The sequence below is a fragment of the Muscardinus avellanarius genome (assembly GCF_963383645.1).
Source record: "Muscardinus avellanarius genome assembly, chromosome: 7".
Taxonomy (NCBI): Eukaryota; Metazoa; Chordata; class Mammalia; order Rodentia; family Gliridae; genus Muscardinus; species Muscardinus avellanarius.
In genome coordinates, this window is record NC_137793.1 from 90,586,500 (window position 1) to 90,592,766 (window position 6,267).

A 6,267-nucleotide genomic window follows, 5' to 3' on the forward strand; every position below is an offset into this window, starting at 1 on the left:
AAAGACTTTAGCTGGGATGGTGGCCCGTGCTCTCATAAATCAAAGAATTTAGACTATAGTAGGTATACCCTGCTCTTATCATTAGTATTTAATATTATGTATATACTACACACATAATTATGCATATATGTTATATATACTAGTGCGCATACATAGACATATAAATGTCATTTTTAAAAGTGTGGCAGTAGTATTGAGTTTAATCATACCCATTTTCCTTTTGGATTATAGGATAAGTTAAATTTATGCCCTTACAAATCGTGTATGTTTATAAATTAATTCTAACATTGCACCTTTCATGAAGAGTACAGTCGGCACTTTCTAGTGATGCCGACCGTTTCATCTGGAAAAAGTGGGGTGTTTATATGGGTTTCAGAGGTACAGCTGATTTAGTTGGGAGCCCAGAGACCTGCGTGTGAATTGTTAATTTCATATCGCCCATCACAGCCGTCGTGTGACTGTTTGCAGGGTTTATAAGGGCATCGGTTACAAATGTGATTATGCCAGCCATTTCTCAGACTTGACACCAGTTTCAAATTAAAAACTGACAGGCCTCACCTGCTCCTGGGTTCACCCACAGGTCACTTTCTTGTCACTTCGGCTTTTCCCCCATTAAAATGACGTCTGTGTTCATAAAGGCCCGAGAGGGCCTGTGAGTCGTTGGAATTGTTGAGGAATAAGAATAAGGTGTCATCTGGCCAGATAATGTAGTGTTCAACTTTGGCCTTTAAGGGGCCAGGAGGCCAACAGCACCCACCTGTGTTTCCAGGGACAAGAACAGAGGTGCAGAGGTGACCCCCAGTTTTGAACTCAACCCCTGGAATAAAACAAATGCACTGGTATAAAGAATGCATTTGTACCATGACAGGACAGAGGAAAAGAGAAATGCCTATCTTTAAAATAGTATTTCTAGACATTTAAATAGTGTCCAAGTAGTTTGTTAATTTTATAATGCTTTTATTAGTGCATTATAGTCTCACATCATAATGTAATTTATAGTTACCGAGACATACACGCACACAGCACTTGGTGAGGCCTACTATTTCGTTAATTTTACCTGCAGGAAAATAAATTTTTTTTCTTGTAAGAAGTGTAAGAAATGCAATTAGATTCAAACTAAGTGAAAAAAATGCTCAAATTATCCATGTACAGCCTTTGCCTGGAATAATTTGCCATATATTAACTATAATGCGTGCATAAAACATTAGACCGTGCTGCCACATTGCCAAGACACATAAAATACTTTGTAGATGTTATTTCAATTAAGATCAGCCTCTAAAGAATTAAGAGGAAAGAAAGATAATTTTTAAAGATAGACTTAAATGGTAAATCATTTGAAATATGCCTTCATATTTCAGTTCTCCCTGATACTTAGGATGCAGTGCCCAAAGTAGACATTTAATAAGCATGTATCGAAAAGCATAGGAAAAGTTACTGGACAGATGAGATACCTCGCAGCTGAGAAAGTAAACGATCTGGAAAATTATTATCAACTACTGATTATGAAAGCGGATTATTTTTGCTAGAGTCTAGGCTTTTTGATTTATAGTAAAGTTATTTGTTGAAGTCTTTTAAAAAACCCACTAGTGCTTCTGTAGCCGAGCCTGCCTCCGGAGCATGAGGAGCCCAGGGCGGGCCTCCAGGTGCCTGCGGCAAGCCTGTCCTGTCACTTGCCAGTACCGGGAGGATGCAGGCGGTGATGAATTTAAGGCAGAACCGGAAAACCAGTTCTCAACAAAATACGGAAAGCGAGCCAGGGTGGCGGCCCATGCCTGTAATCCAGATGAGGAAGTCCATGAACCTGCGATCGGTCTCAGCCTCCCAAGAAATGGACTTACAGGCATGTTCCACCATGCCTGGCGTGCTCTCTGTCTGTTTCTCTCTCTCTCTCTCTCTCTCTCTCTCTCTCTCTCTCTCTCTCTCTCTCTCTCTCAGTCTCTCCCCGTATGCTGTTAATTAATAGGGTATTTTATACCCTAGTTATTATATTATTTTTCCACTGGTTTTCTTCTTATGTGTTTTTATTAGAAAAGTGATTTCAATCTAAAAAGCAAGTTAAAATAAAAATTTTAGAATGTTTTTGTACTCCATCTAACTGTCCTTCTTGGTATTATTTTCTCTTTTGTTTGCCAGAACTACCTTCTACCATATTTTTTTTTTCACTTTTATTACCTTCTTTCACACTGCCAATAGAAACTTTGGTGAAAATTCAAAGAATGGGAAATTCACTATCTAAATCCGAAGAAACCGTGTGCAAGTAATCGATATATTGAATAGACGAGGATAAATTAAATACACTGAATAGATAAGGATAAATTAAGTGAAAAGAAATAAACCCGAGATAGAGCTGTGTGTGCAGTTCTGTGTTGGAAGAAAAGGATCCTTTCATGGTTTGTAAAAACCAAGCTTGGCAGGAGGGAAAAATAACAAAAATAGAATTGCAGAGGGAAATGCTTCAAAAAATGATTTGAGTATTGATCATTTTTAATGCCCCGAACAACCGGGAGATGTATTATAGCTAAGACCTGCAATGAAAAGCATGCCTGTTTTTAACCTGCCCCAATTCACTTCGACATATTTTATATCTCAGGGGATTTGGCCACAAAGTCCATTAGAGCTTTGGAGGCAGTGAGATCAAATCAATTGTCTACACTGCAGACAGGGTGCCTATCATTTCCAGTAATTCACCCCGTCATGGTAGAGGGAAGGAAAGGTTAAGGGCTGTATCGCCACCCGTGCAGCTCCTCTGTCTTCCAGCATATTGGTAATACCCAATCACTGCTCAAGGAATGGAGGCTGGAGCTTCCTGTGGGGTGTAGGTTCTTACGGGCAATTCATGAAATTTGGTTAATGATGGTTTAGTAGAAATGAGGAAACCTTGTGCTCCTGGACAAACTTGAATAATCGTTTATGCTTGATATGTTGCATGCAAAGAATTCAGAATGCTTAATGAGTCTCGAGAGATTCAGAATGCGCTGAGGATCTGATCCCCCTGCCTGTCCCCTGCTCCTCCTCCCCACCCCAGACAAGATTCCACGTCATGCCTAGTTGTGTGGGTAGAAGAAAAGATTCAGATAGCTATTATTTACATTTGATGCATAAACATATGTCCTAAACAAAGGAGGAATGATTAAATAAAAAGGGTCCTGTATGAATTGGTGATCTCTATATTTTCAGGAAGAACAAAATCTCCTCTTTTAAAGATGGCATATTTGAAATATGCCAAGTAATATTTTGCGACAGACTTTACTTAACTCCCTACTGCTTTGTTAGTAGAAAGAAATAACTTTAACTTACACACCAAGACAGTTGATTCTTAGGTGGTGCTCGGGGGCAAATAAGATCAGATACACCTGTCCTAGGATTTTAAGTGAGATGCAAAACTGTTTACAGCTTTGCAGATGGGCATGAATTAAAATGTATGTATAAAGAATAGCCTTTTATTCTTCCTTCTTACCTTACTGCTTTCTTTGCTTAGTTTTTTTCTCAAATTTATTTCTCAAAATACATCCCATTGTTTGTTTGTTTGTTTATTTATTTATTTATTTATTTATTTATTGTGGTACTGGGGATGGAACCCAGGATCATTCTACCTCTGAGCTACACCCCTAGCTCTATTTTTTATTCTTTATTTTGAGACAGGGTCTCACTGAATTGCAAAGGGTCTCACTAAATAGCTGAGGCTGTCCGCGAACTGCGATCCTCCTGTCTCAGCCTCACAAATGTTGGTATTGCAAGCGTGCACCACCACGCCTGGCTTCCATTATTATTATTTTTAAAAAATTTTATGTGGATCATATTGAAAATGATCCACATACATACATTCAGACAGTGCTTGGTGCCCCCCCCCTCGCTTCTCTTTTCCTCCCTTCCAACATTGTTCCATTATTTTTTAATGATAGAATTTCTCTCAGAAAGAAAAAAATTAAAGAGGTTAATATCTTTGATGAAGAAGAGAATTGCTTATGAATGAGATTTATTTTTATTTTGGGGGAGGTCTATGGGTGACTAATAAAAATGGTTGGAAACCAGTATAATACATGAAACAAATATTTCCAATCATTTCTATGTATTCATTTCTATTTAAAGAAAGATGCAAAAAATTGGATCTATAAAATGGTTTTAAAGACAACTTCTCTGGAGTAGAATTGCTTTGGTAGGAAGTTCAGATTAAAAATGATACCATTTCGCCGGGTGTGGTGGCACATGTTAGCAATCCCTGCACTTGCGAGGCTGAGATAGGAGGATTGCATAGCCTCGAAGCCAGCCTCTGCTACTTAGTGAGGCTCTCAGTAGCTTACTGAGACCCTGTTTTCAAATAAAATATAAAAAATAGGTCTGGGAGTATAACCTGGAGGTAGAAAGCCCCTGGGTTTTACCGCCAGTACCACCAATAAACAAATACACAAACAAACAAATAAATAAATAAATAAAAATAAAAATGATGCCATTTAGCCGGATGTGGTGGCGCATGCTTGTAATCCCAGTATTCAGGAGGCTGAGACTGGAGAATCCTCATTCTTGGACAGCCTCAGCTACTTAGTGGGGTCCTCCGTAACTTAGTGAGACCCATTTTCAAAATAAGAATAAAAAATAGGCTTTTTCGCAACGGGTTTGCCGCCAGAACACAGGTGTCGTGAAAACCACTGCTAAAAGCCAAAATGGGAAAGGAAAAGACTCACATCAACATCGTTTTCATTGGACACGTAGATTCCGGCAAGTCCACCACTACTGGCCATCTCATCTACAAATGTGGTGAGATCGACTAAAGAACCATTGAGAAGTTCGAAAAGGAGGCGGCCGAGATGGGAAAAGGCTCTTTCAAGTATGCCTGGGTCTTGGATAAATTGAAAGCTGAACGTGAGCGTGGTATCACCATTGACATCTCCCTGCGGAAATTTGAGACCAGCAAGTATTATGTGACTATCATCGATGCCCCCGGACACAGGGACTTTATCAAACACATGATTACAGGCACATCTCAGGCTGACTGTGCTGTCTTGATTGTTGCTGCTGGTGTTGGTGAATTTGAAGCTGGTATCTCCTAGAATGGACAGACCCGTGAACACGCCCTTCTGGCTTACACACTGGGTGTGAAACAACTGATTGTTGGTGTTAACAAAATGGATTCCACTGAGCCACCTTACAGCCAGAAGAGATACGAGGAAATCGTTAAGGAAGTCAGCACCTACATTAAGAAAATTGGCTACAACCCTGACACAGTAGCATTTGTGCCAATTTCTGTTTGGAATGGTGACAACATGCTGGAGCCAAGTGCTAATATGCCCTGGTTCAAAGGATGGAAAGTCACCCGTAAAGATGGCAGCGCCAGTGGAACCACACTGCTTGAAGCTTTGGACTGCATCTGCCACCAACTCGCCCAACTGACAAGCTTCTGCGGCTGCCCCTCCAGGATGTCTACAAAATTGGAGGTATTGGTCCTATCCCTGTGGGCAGAGTGGAGACTGGTGTTCTCAAGCCTGGCATGGTGGCCACCTTTGCTCCAGTCAACGTCACAACTGAAGTGAAGTCTGTTGAAATGCACCATGAAGCTCTGAGTGAAGCTCTTCCTGGAGACAATGTGGGCTTCAATGTCAAGAACGTGTCTGTGAAAGATGTTCATCGTGGCAACGTGGCCGGTGACAGCAAAAATGCCCCACCAATGGAAGTAGCTGGTTTCACTGCTCAGGTGATCATCCTGAACCATCCAGGCCAAAACAGTGCTGGCTCTGCTCCCATACTGGGTTGTCACACAGCTCACATTGCTTGCAAGTTTGCTGAGCTGAAAGAGAAGATTGACCACCGTTCTGGTAAGAAGCTGGAAGATGGTCCTAAATTCTTGAAGTCCGGCGATGCTGCCATTGTTGATATGGTTCCAGGCAAGCCTATGTGTGTTGAGTGCTTCTCTGATTATCCTCCTCTGGGTCGTTTTGCTATTCGTGATATGAGGCAGACAGTTGCTGTGGACGTCATCAAAGCAGTGGACAAGAAGGCTGCTGGAGCTGGCAAGGTCATCAAGTCTGCCCAGAAAGCTCAGAAGGCTGAATGAATATTACCCCTAACACCTGCCACCCCAGTGGTGGAAGAACGGTCTCAGAACTGTTTGTCTCAATTAGCCATTTAAATTTAATAGTAAAAGACTGGTTAATGATAACAATGCATCGTAAAGCCTTCAGAAGGAAAGGAAAATGTTTTGTGGACCATTTGTTTTTTTTGTGTGTGGCAGTTTTAAGTTACTAGTTTTTAAAATCAGAAATTTTTAATGGA

The 6,267-nt window shown here is 40.7% G+C and overlaps 1 pseudogene across 1 annotated transcript; it reads left to right on the forward strand.

Annotated features, from left to right (window-relative positions):
* The first annotated feature begins 4,661 nt into the window (after nucleotides 1–4,661).
* On the forward strand, nucleotides 4,662–6,045 carry LOC308265402 (elongation factor 1-alpha 1-like; annotated as a pseudogene). Its single transcript has one exon. The product of its transcript is annotated as an elongation factor 1-alpha 1-like (transcript).
* The last annotated feature ends 222 nt before the right edge of the window (nucleotides 6,046–6,267 follow it).